Consider the following 12,962-nt stretch of genomic DNA (forward strand, 5'->3'; position numbering starts at 1 on the left):
AGACAGCGTCGTCTCTAGCCCCGTGAAGGGTTTTTCTCCGACGCCAGCCCCGAGTTTCTCTCAGGCGCCCTGAGCTGTCGCTGAGGGAGGACATGGCCGCAGGGTCCAGAGCCCCAAACCAGGGGCGAGTGAGCACAAAGTGACGGCTCTGAGGGAAAAACCCCACGCCACACCACACCCCCCCCCCTTTTTTTTTTTGTTTAGTTACAGAACTTGGAGAACGGGGACCTTTTCCTTTAGTACATAACCTAGCTATTGAGGCAATATTTAGTTTTGACTCCCGCTGCCTACTTGTCAAAAGCGTTGCGTTTCTACATACTATTTCTTTGATCGCTGCTTGCCATTTTGGTTCAGACACTAGAATACGACTGTTTCCCTGAGGAAGAAAAATAAAGGTGTGCCTTGTGGGAACCGTTAACAGTTGGTCATGGAAGCTCAAGATACACAGAGCTACAATTTTTTTAAAAAACTGTATAGGTACAGTATCCTGTCCAGACTACTGCCAGGAAAGAGTTTGGTCAAAGCTTTGAAAAGCAAAAGATTTGATCGCAGGAATGTTTCTGGTTCCTCGTTTCCACACTGTCACTCCTGTTCAGTTTTTCAAACAGTCATCTTGGGGAACGTGGTCAGCAAACCACCCCCACAGTCCCATCGAAAATGGCTGTCAGCAGTCAAGGTGGAGATCAAGTTGAGGAAAAATTACGTTAATTCCTTTATTACCTTTCCAATGTAATACATTACATTAAAATGTAAATTTTCAATATAATTTTTCATCCTCCTGTGCTTGCCTTGGCCACATAACCAATACACCTAGAGTGGGGTGTAGCTAGCTACACCTAGCTCATGTACAGTTCTTATTTTAAAGTCTTAAGGCTCATGCTGTTTTTCAAGTGTAACATTGTTAATGATCAAAATTATTCTGTGCTTAAAATAGAGCAGACAAAACCCCCCAAAAAGGTGATTCATTTTTTATTAACACCCATCCAAACAATACAGATAAAAGAAAAAATTCTGCATAGTACACAGATGTTGGCACAAACACACTAGAAAGAAACAAACAAAGGAAACTAAAACATGCGTAAGAAACTAAGCACGGAGGGATTGCACAGTTAGGCATTCAGTGTCACCAGACGTTGTGTGTGTGAGGTGACATAACAGCAATGTATCATGCCACATACTTTATCACAGCTGGTATAAACTTTTATTCTCATAAACTTACACTTTGCCTATCCTCAATTTTTTAAAAAATAGCCGTCAAATTAACAGAGACATTTTCTCTGCTGGTTTGAAGAGGCATACATCTTCAAAACGGGGTACTGCTTTGCTTTTACTTAAACATACTTATCACTAACAATATATTCACTTTTATGTAATAAACAGATGTAATTCTCCCCAGGTAACTAGAACACTATTTACAGTTAAATTCAACTACAAGCCACCTGACCTGTAACTAACAATTTATATTAAAATGCAATTCTCTGGTATCAAGAAGATTGTCATTATTAGAAGCAAGACTCAACTTTACCTTAGAAAGTTACAGTAGTACATCTTGCTTTGTTTCAAGTTAGGTTTTTTTGACAGGCAAACATATGCCATAGCAAAAGTTCTTATGTTTGTGGAAAGAGCGTTTCTCCCACATACTTTCTTTAGGTTGTTAATTCTATGAAAGCCACTTGAGGTGCCATCAGGTAATTAAAAAAAATTACCTCTGAACTGCATTAAGAGGTTTCTAAAGGATTTACTTTTCATATACCAAAATGAGATTTGGTTTAAGACCTTTATGTAATATGCAATTGACTATACAGCACCACAAGCTACTTCAGAAAAATGTATTCCCACAAGCTGGAAAACGATGGTAAAAGTGTATCAAGTTCTCAATTGTTTTCTTTTAAAGAGAGGTACTGAAATTATCTGGGAGATGTTGGTATCTGCAGCATTCCAAAGGCAATCACAGCAGTATGTCACATAAAAATATGTATATAGGAGACAAATATGAAATAAAAGCAGTTGAAGGACTTTATTTCAGCTTTCTTAAATTTTAAGGTATATTTGTTTAATGTATGTATAAATATATATGTAGAAGTAATCTTTATTGAATTATGCACAGGTAACAGCATGCAATGAAAAGAAAACATTAGAGTAGAAGTCGAGTACGCTGAAATCAAGTATCACTGAGCATAACTGAAGGCTGTAATTTCTTTCTTCATTTCCTAATAAGAAAAAAAGACAAACTAGCAGTCAGCATAAATATAAGTTTAAGAACCCTGTTTATTTCTTCATAAAAAGAATGAAGAATCTGTACATACATACAATTGTCAGTAATATTTAGCAAATACATGTGCTACCACCACCACAACGTCTTTCTATACCCACTAGCTTCAAACGCATCCTTATGCATCCAAAACAGAGAGTAGGCTAGAGAGACTGTATGGCTCTGTATCAAGAGACTATGGATCTGTATCAACAGTGGTTTCAACAATTAGAAAGAGGAGACAGTTCCTGAAAAGCCACAACTAAAAGCTGGAAATGTTGTTTTCTGCACTCTGAATAATGACTTGTCGAAGTCTCTCTCTTCATACAGTAGAGCTTGCTCCTGACTGACCTACACAGTCACTCTGAATAGGAGATTTTTTTTTTGTTAAAGCTAAAGGTAGAAGTAGAAAACAAAGAAATCAAGTCCCTTTTAATTTAAGCATTAAAAGTTAAGTCACAAAAGCTCACAAGCCCTGAGATAACAAATAAATCCCTTCTCATGCTAAAACACATCGTTATCCTAGATGAGAGAAGGGCGCATTTTTCAGGAATGGCCTCCCCGAAGCCAAATAATCCTCACTGTTGCACAATGGGAACAGAGCATCTGTTCTAACTCTTCATCAGACCTGCAAGAAGAGATCGAGATGACCAGGGCTGAAAAGAAGAGGCTTCCCCTTTTTCAAGGCAGACTGAGAGGCATAAAAAATTTTATCTATTCTCAGGCACAAGCGTCTCAAAGACAAATGGATTCAAGGATATTGAATCTGAAGACTGAATATCCAACCTATCTAAATCGACTCAATACTGGGAATGCCTGACTGGGACCACAGGTGCTTCTGGAAGATGACAACTCAGGAACCTTCTCTTACAGGAAGAGATCACAGAATCTCACTCATTAGCATGAAACTGGCATAGGCAGAAATCTCCCCTATGTCAAATTAAAGATCATAGAATCGTTTAGGTTGGAAAAGACCTTTAAGACCATCAAGTCCAACCGTTGACCTAACACTGCTAAGTCCACCACTAAACCATGACCCTAAGCGCCTTGTCCACATGTACTTTAAATACTTGCAGGGATGGTGCCTCAGCCACCTCCCTGGGCAGCCTGTTCCAGTGTCTGACAACCTTTTCAGTGAAGAAGTTTTTCCTAATATCCAATCTAAACCTCCCCTGGTGCAACTCGAGGTCATTTCCTCTTGTCCTGTCACTTGTCACTTGGGAGAAGAGACCAGCACCCACCTCCCTGCAACTACCTGAAAAGAGGTTGTAGAGAGCAATAAGGTCTCCCCTGAGCCTCCTCCAGGCTAAAAAACCCCAGCTCTCTCAGCTGCTCCTCATAAGGCTCGAGATGCTCGAGCCATGCTAGTTAAAAAGGGATTCTGGTGAGACTAGAGAAAAACCTCAACGTCTTGTTATATTTCATACTTAATTTCTTTTCAAGAATAGAATGACTACTATACCAAGTATTACCATGTCTGACTGCCTGTAAGGGGAGAAAGAGGAAGCAACAGACTGTGAAAAGCACCCTCCTTTCATAGCCCCCCACACCTAAAAAGGTTCTGGAGAAGGACTGTTTGCAGACTGAAGTTTACTGCTTTGAGAGAGCTGTGTGGATGGACCCATTGTCTTCAAGTTCAAGCCTTTTCCTGCTGAAACTGCCAACAATTATGCCAAATACAACAATGGTTTTGCAATATGGATAAATGTCTTCCAGACTGAAATGAAAAGTCTTGTGACACAGGCGACTAAGCAGTAAAGAGTAATGCTAAATAAGCATGATGTCCAGCGTGCACGCATACATACGCATAACACACACATGCATAACAGTGGTAGAAAGTGCTATAAGACAAAAAAATTTACCTTCACTAATTCGGTTTTGTCGTAATCTTCCCGATGTTGGTAAACGCACTGACTAAGAACAGCATATAGTTTTACCAAGTGAAATATTTTGAAGTTCTTGGTTATCACAGTGACAAAATGCAACAGTTGCTGAAGAAAAAAATGGGAACTACAAGTTTAGAATAGCGCAAGATCCTTTGAATAGGCTCTTTAGGTTTTCAGAAGCTAAACAATAACAATGCAACAAAGTGCCATCTTACTTTCTTATAATTTTAAATAAAATATGAGTGACACTTCAGAGAACAGATTAAATATCTTGCAAGATTTAACTGGAGAAAATGAGTTAATTTTTCATACTTCAGAAAAAAAGGAAGGCTTACCTTTCAGACAATATTTTATTACTAATCAATCTATCGCATCAACTATCATAATTGCGAATCAACTGCTTCCAGAACAGCCGGGAATGACACAATCCGCTTTGTCGTAGAGTTGCTGCCGCAGCAAAGCCACTGTAGCATTTCATTAGAGAAACTGTTGCTGCAATGCAGGGCACCGTAAAATGGATCTTTGGAAGGTGGGCTACAGGTCTTCTAGATACAGCTGTCCCAGCTGGAAACAGAAGCATCCTTAGGTGCTCGCCTTTGCCCATTAGCTGAACGTGTACTGTGCCTACAACTCTGAACACACTGCTCAAGTGTCTAAAGCAGACCGGGAAGCAAAGTTAGATCACTTAGCTCCTACCTTTAAACTGAAGAGTGGATAAACTAGCAGAGTGACTCTGCCTGGAGCAGATTACTAATCTCTCACACAGTCGTTTCTGTTACCAAAGACGTAAATGTGATAATCTCTGGGAAAACAGCAGTAACAAGCTAGTGGCAGCACCTTCTTCCCCTGCTGCGCTGTTCAGTATCTGTGTTGTGTGAGGCTGTGTAGCTTAAAAGAGCAGCCACACCAAATGAAAATATTACTGCCTCACAAGTGCCCGTCATCAAACTCTGCCTCCCTCAGATCAGCTAGCACAAAATTTGAGTATTCCCCTCAACTTCACTCTATACAACGTGCAGTTAAGATGTACAAAAACCATGCAGTGTGCTTTCAGCTGCTGCAAACAGAAAAGGTAGGATGTGACAGAGGTGTATGGTCAACATCCCATGTGAAACTATTTCTCATTGCTGCCACATAGATGATGGCATGCTCTTCTGTATGTTCATAAAGTTCTAGGACTGTTACCGAGCCAAGAAACAAACAACAACAACAAAAAACCCAAACAAAACCAAGCAGTTACATTTTGGAGGTTCACCTAGCTTATTCGCTGCCGGTGAGTTCCAAAGAGGTTAAAAAGCTGTACTTCAAGCAATGTGGACCCAGAGTCACATGTGGAAAAGAAGACTTCTGTCCTAATGTTTGCAATGCAGGATGTGTTTCCTAACCTAAATTACTTTGGAGTTTTACCGTGCAGTGCTGTAATGGCAACGTGACTCTACTTTTTTTTCCTGTTTTTACCCTGCCTTTTTCTCTAGTGCTTTTCTGTGTGCCTGAATTTCTAATTTTTATGGAGCACTGGCTTTTGCCAGAAAGAAAGTAAAAGTCAAGCATTTCTCAGTGAAAAAATGGTAATGGGTCTGCCTCTGTCATTGCAGAGAGAGACTGTATTCCAGGCACAGGACACTTCACTGATACTGTATTCCCGATAAACAGAAATCCTGACTTAAGAAATTTTTGTCATGCCAGATTCGTGGGCACACCATATGACTCGTGAGAGATGTTCTCGGGTAGAAGAACAACAAGTGATAGGAGTTGAGAAATCAAAGGAAATTCTCACACAGCCAGTGATTGTGGATGACTGTGAGCTCAAAGTAAGTCTAACTTTACTTATGTTCATACTGAAGTAGGACGTTTTCTTGCTACATGTACAGTTGTAAATTAAGTCATTTGTTAACCAATGCCAATTAAAACAATTTATGGGAAGGATACATGTGGAGGAATGGCTTAGTAACAAGGGACATGATCTGATTCCCATGAGCAACCCAGTCTTTGATGAGGGGGAAGGCTCAGAGGAAACCGTTCACTGTCCTTGAAAGCCTGTTGTGATAAGAGACAGTGGAATGGTAAACAAGAAGAAGGAGCTACATCCGCGAAGAGGAGAAGTGCTCTTGTGCGTGCAACTGTACCAATCTCACTCGCCGCCTTGACGCGTGAACAGAGGCTGTAAGCCAATCATACAATTGTTGCGGACGCGTGTTCTTGGCATCTGTCTATATATACTCTGTAAGCTTGAATAAAGGGGAGAACGACTATACTCATATTGAGATTCCATCGTTACTCCGGGTCCGTCTCCCACTCCGACAGCTGAGGATTCCTGGTACACAGATGGAAGTAGCTTTGTTCGACAAGGTGTCCGCAGAGCAGGGTATGCAATAACCACCGTCAATCAGGTAATAGAATCTGCAGCCCTTGCCCCAAATACTTTGGCACAAAAAGCAGAAATAAGCGCTTTAACCCGAGTGTTGGAGCTAGCCAAAGACAAAAAGATTAATATCTGGACGGACTCCAAATATGCTTTTGGGGTAGTCCATGCCCATGGAGCCATGTGGAAAGAAAGGGGACTCCTATCCACCCAAGGGAAACGTATAAAATATGCTGAAGAAATTCTTAGGCTCCTGGAAGCAGTACAGCAACCTGAAAAAGTGGCTATCATACATTGCAAGACTCATCAGAAAGGAGATACCGCTCAAGAATTGGGCAATGCTATGGCAGACCGAGAAGCCAAAAGAGCAGCTGAGAAAGGTGAATTAGAGGTGCAGTCATTGGTTCCAGATGGTAAAATACAAATTGATTGTGAACCCAGGTATTCCAAAGAAGATCAGAAATTAGTTGAAGACATAGGGGGAGAAGTAGAGAAAGGTAAGTGGGCAAAGACTACGCAGGGCAAAATAATAATCCCATTTGTGTTATTGTGGGCCACAGTTATAGCAGAACACAGGAAATCCCACTGGGGAGCTGAGGCATTGTATAAACATTTGAGTCAGCGTATAGTTGCCCAAAACCTCTACACCACTGTTAAACAAGTGACAGAACAGTGTGAAATATGTTTGAAAAATAATCCTAAGGTAAGCCCTAAAGTCCAACTTGGACAGATAGGGAAAGGAAAACTATCCAGGGCAGTGGTGGCAAATTGATTTCTCAGAACTTCCAAGAAAAGGGGGGTCTCGATATCTGCTGGTTCTAACAGACACCTTTTTAGGCTGGCCAGAAGCATTCCCTTGCTGAACTAATAAGGTTAGAGAAGTAACTAAAGCACTATTACAAGAAATAATACCGAGATTTGGAATTCCTGCAACAATCTCCTCGGATAGAGGACCACATTTCATTGCAAAAATTGTTCAGCAAGTTAGTAAACTCTTGGGAATAGATTGGCAGTTACATACCTCATATAGGCCACAAGCAAGTGGTCAAGTGGAGAAGATGAACCACTTAATTAAGTTACAGATTGTAAAATTGGGCAGGAGGAGGCTGGATTGCCACAATCTCTGGCACTCCTGAGAATTAGAACTAAGCCCAGAACTAAAGAGGAGTTGAGCCCTTTTGAAATACTGTACGGGAGGCCCTATATTGTACAGGCAGGAATATCAACTCAGACTGGAGATGAGATGTTATCTGATTATATTGTAAACCTGCAAAAACAACCTCAGGAGACAGAGAAACTTGTCTTAGGAACCAGAGCCCGAGGTCTTGGTGGGCCGGTGCATAATATTAAGCCTGGTGATTATGTGTATGTGAAGTCCTTTACAGATTCACCTCTGAAACCGAAATGGGAAGGCCCCTTCCAGGTGCTGCTGACATCCCATACAGCGATCAAGATTAAAGAGCAGACCTCATGGGTGCATCACACCAGAGTGAAGAAAGGCCCTAAGCCACGATGGGAATCAACACCTATGGGACCATTGAAGCTTCGCATTCAAAAGCGATGATATGGATTCTTATGACTCTGCTGAACTGTAACCACTGTTGGGAGTGGCCTTGGACAGACGTTTATTTTGGGTATACGGGAAGCTCAGGAAAGGATTTAAACGGATTGAATTTGGGAACTGTGGTAATATATAATAATAACATGACACTGTGACCAACTGAATGGGAAAGGATAGATTCGGTCTATACCTGGATGTTTGAGAAAGGAAAGGAGGTCCAGGTAGGTTGTAGACTCCTTAATGTAAGTAACCCGCCTCCTCTCCAGACCCAAATTACTGCCAAGAACGGTGCTGTCTGGGACTCTGCCAATAGAACAGGCAGCACGATATGTGAAAGCAAGGAGGTTTGTTGGTATCCCTTCAATATAACTCAAACGGTGACCATAGTATGTCTGGGGGCAACTCAAGAGGGGGCCCAAGCTCTAACTTTTAGATTTCGGTTGCAGACACCAGAGGAAACCACCACTCCCCCTGCCTACACCACCCCGACTCAGGCTACTAAATCAAGTCCCACAGAGCCTGAGCAAATGGGACCGTAAGTGTATCCGACAGGACCATACGTAATTCAATATGTCGGTCAGCAACAGGTAATGTCTAATCCAATATGGTCTCTTAAACGAGTGGAATTATTAATACAGAATGGTATTTCCACTGTTCAACCAGCTTGTTCGTCATTCATAAGACCCTTACATACGGGGTGGACATCACGGTTACATAAAAGGACCCTTCCTTCCCAAATGAGGAAAAGGAGATATGCAATTGGTGCAGTAGGAACAGGACTGGGAGTTTTAAATCGTATAGATACTGCGATAATAAGGAACAAACTCGCAATGGTGACCAGTGATCTGAACAAAATACAGAACCCTTTAAGATCTTCCCTCCTAACTTTAGGAACCGGCCAATGGCTTACAGCAAATGTGTTACCACAGTGGGATAAGCTTAATGAAAAGGACAGTGAACTAATTATAAATGCATTAGACGTGGCTCAGACTAATGTTTCTACAGCACTTAGTTGTATCCAAGCTCAATTATGGATACAGACAATAGCAGCTGCAATCATTAGGGAAGGTGGAGACGGAATCCTACCAAAAGAAATCCGAAAGGTGATTTGGAATAACGCAACGGAATTTGAAAGGAGATTCCCATCGTGGTGGCATTTGGTTAATTTTACCTTTGACCCTACTAACAACACAGCTACAGCTTTTGTACTAACAATATCTAAAGCTTTAGTATATAACATATACCCGATTGTTGCGCTAGGATTAAATTACCATGGAACTGTACCTTATCCCCTAGAACACAGGGTATGGGCTATGAAAACTAGGAATAAGTGGCAAACTACTGATGTCGAGGCCTGTGTCGTACGAGACCAGCAAGGATTTATTTGTGAAGGAAACACCATCAAAGGGCAAGACATTTGTCTTGACACTGAACAAAATGTTTGTCACTTTGAGGTGCATCCCAACGAGACCCTAAGAACCATCATAATTTACAGGGGTATGGGATGTGTTTGTCTCAGAAGTCAGTGTGATTTTGTACAAGTAGATGATCAAATGGTGGACACGAGCAACCATTCAAATATTTGCATTTGCAACTTTGTTAGTCTTACAGGATGTGATTTTACCTACACGGCTCCTGTTACTACTTATCAATTGCTACAGTTTAATTATACATCGATTCAGGATATACAGCCCACCCCTATTGGAATGAATCTCACTCTAATAAGAAAACTATTACATCATGAAAATTTAAAAAGGTTGTTAAAACAAGTTGAAGAAAGTGGAAGAAAGACTTTAATTACTGTCCATCATGATGCAGATGGGATGTGTTTAGGGGTTATTCCCCGTCAGCTACCAAAATCTTAAACATAATGACCCACCCGATATTGGTGTTACTAATAGCTACGACAACATTAACAATAGTAAATCTTATCCTTTGGTGTAAACTCAAGGAACTTACTGGACAAGCGTGGACACTAAAAATAATGATGAAACATAACAAACCACTTTTAAAAGCCAAAGAATTTGCTTAGGGGACAGAAAAGGGGATAGTGTTACAGGACTTCTTGAAAAATAAGTATTAAAAGCAAGTAAGAAGATTTAGAAGAATGTAAAGAAGATGCTTCGTAACAACTGCGCCTGGCACTTAGACGTATTAGAGATAAAGACTGTCTTCACTGACTCTCTGCTAACTAGCAATAATGATTAGCACAAGGACGTATCTTAGAAAAATAGAATGGACTGCCAAAATAGTGCCCTAGAGTTAACCTGTCTCATTATAATCTCATTCTAATGCTAAGGAACACACCTCCCAGCTAGAAAAGCCCCAACCCAATTAAGGCCCCTACTCTCTGAGCATATGTGGTGAATTAAAAGAGAACTGTAACTTTAAGATGAAGAAAACTATTAACCAATAGTTAATTAAGGGGTAGCACCAGGAGGCGTAACTAACTTTGTTAACTGTTTTGAATACCTGTCATGATTTTAACCCGGTGTGCAAGTTTTGAGGAGAAATCCCCCATGCACCCGGCGCTTCTTTATTTTTTATTATTTTTCTCCCTTCTGTATTTTGCTCCTTTTTGAAGAAAAAAAGGGTTAAGAAGAAAGTCAGCATTTTTATTTACTTTCTTTCCCCATGCTCCTCTTCTTGTTCGCCTCTTTTGTTGGCAGACACAGGACTCATTCCTAACTGAAAATGGGTAATCTGTTTCTCTTAAGCCGGGCGGGGATTTGGGAGATGGTATATGTCTCAGAGGGTTGAACATTTAGCTTTTCTTCTAAGGTTTATACAATTTGCCACTTGTTTGTGAACTACTTTGCCCTGTACCTTCCTCCTCATCGGTTTTGAGCCATGTGGCCAATTTCAGACCAATTTGATGCAGCGGGCAGCAGAGATCAGAAAAAAATGAATGCTCAGGAAAACAAACTTCATTAGTTTTTGCAGCTCATGGAATCAGCTTGTTTAAACTCCTCATCTAATGATGATAGGAGAAGCAGAGGGAAATACTGCCTTTATCCTGAATTTTGCAAGCACCTTAAGTCTGCAGATGTAAGCTTTCAACGTAAGCGGAATTCACCTGGAAAGTGGAACACTCTGGGAATGAGTTTCTAAACATGGTAAAGCCAGAATAACTACCCCGTGCTCAGCCGTACTCTCTTAATTTTTGTTCTATCCTTACGAAGTCTAACAATATTTTTTCTTATTTTAGTGAGAAATTTTGACTATAAATATCTCTCCCCAGGTAATGGACTTGCTGTCTAAAACCAGGAACCTGGTGGGCGCAAGATTAGAGAAGACCAGCAGCAAGGTTGTTATGTGGACAGTTTGAAGGTGGTGCCTTGTCGTAATTACGCGCAGATCGAGAGGAACAAGGGAGTAAGGTGAGAACAACGGCTACGACTGCCATGAATGCCACCAGCAGTCGGTCTCACGTGGTCGTCACCATGCGATTCAAACAGGTGTAGTGTGCGGGCACTGTTTCCTCTGTTCAGTGTAGCTGTTTAGCACTCTTAATGAATTTAGTCCTGTTAGATGCACCATAAAATGAACTCGTGGAAGTTTTTGCAGACACAAAAGCCAGGGTGGCTCTGTTTTACCTAGACCCACCATAGTTTATTGCCACCTCCAGGACAGCGAGCAGATGAGAGCATGTTGGGTTTCCTCACCCTGGGCTGCAGGGTCAGCCTCGCCAGCCCACCTTTTTGGCGCTCGCACCCTGTCCACCACTGCTGCTCTTGGAGTGAGGATCACCAAAGGCAGAGACGTCCTAAACCGCTGCCTGTTTGCAGATGGACTCCGTCTTTAAGATCCTCTATGTCCCAAATATGACAAGTGGTCTTGGAAAATATCTCACTGGTGTCCCGAAATAACCTACGGTCACTGTTTATCTGTGGTAGCTGCTGCTTGCCCGTTAGCGAAACGCAGAACTCCTGGCCTCAGTACAACAAGCGGCCCTATAGCGAGCAAGCTCATACAGCGCGGCACAAGTGTGGGGCAGTCTGTGGCACCTCCCCGAGCCCGCCTAAGGGAACGCCGCAGTGGGGCAGCTGCAAAGACATGACCCCAGAGGGTCACAAGGCCCGAATCGTGCTGTCCTCGCTGTGTGTGCCCGGGGCCAGGCGGAGGGCTGCTGGGTGACCGTGGTGCTGCTGCTGACGCATGGCCGAACCATCTCAGAGCAGCCGTGTCGGGGGAGACGACTGCTCGCGGCTCCGCTCCGGAAAAGGGGCCTTGCTCCTGCCATCGCTCCCCCAGTTTTTCCCCTTGGTAGACAGATACCAGAACTACAGGCTTTGTTGAAGTCCCCTGTCGACAGAGGCAGAGAGGTGTCTGCAGGGCAGCTTACACAGGACAACCCTGGGCTGGGGCCGGCTGAGGAGGAGGGGGGTCCGGCTGGCCCGGACGTGCACGACCCATCTCGGCAGCACGAGCGAGCTCAGCACCCCACGGCTGCTCGCGCAGGCAGCTCCAAAAGCTGCTCAGCCCTGGCAGGCAGGGCCAGTCCTGGGCTCATCTGGAAGGGGAAGAGGAGGGAGACATCTTCTTTGCAGCCAGGGGAGGTTGGGAGCCAGGGGTGTTTCCATACTCCCTTTCTGCGGGTGCAGGGGATGAGCGGTATTGCCTGTTGCTTAATCCCGAGAGACGGGAGGTCATTTCTTTTCAGGCACACCTTTGCAGTTCTCATATTTAAAGCAATTCTGCACATAGAAGATGTTCCAATACCGGTAACTATCCCAAGATATTTCCTCTGAGTTTCTGCAGAGTATCATTTTCTGTGTCTTACTTAATAATGTCTGAGCAATTGATTTGGTAATTGTTCCTGCTGTGTTGATACCATATTTTAACAGATTTTTCTCGACTGAAGCAATCACCAAATGGTCAGTTATAAATCTGGTGGGCTTG

General features: G+C 42.5%; 1 pseudogene; it reads right to left on the bottom strand.

Annotated features, from left to right (window-relative positions):
- Nucleotides 1–2,168: 2,168 nt before the first annotated feature.
- LOC132321026 (ATPase family AAA domain-containing protein 2-like) overlaps nt 2,169–12,962 on the bottom strand; it is a 185,476-nt pseudogene continuing 174,682 nt past the window's right edge.

The sequence above is a fragment of the Gavia stellata genome, unplaced genomic scaffold, assembly GCF_030936135.1.
Source record: "Gavia stellata isolate bGavSte3 unplaced genomic scaffold, bGavSte3.hap2 HAP2_SCAFFOLD_38, whole genome shotgun sequence".
NCBI classification, from domain to species: Eukaryota; Metazoa; Chordata; class Aves; order Gaviiformes; family Gaviidae; genus Gavia; species Gavia stellata.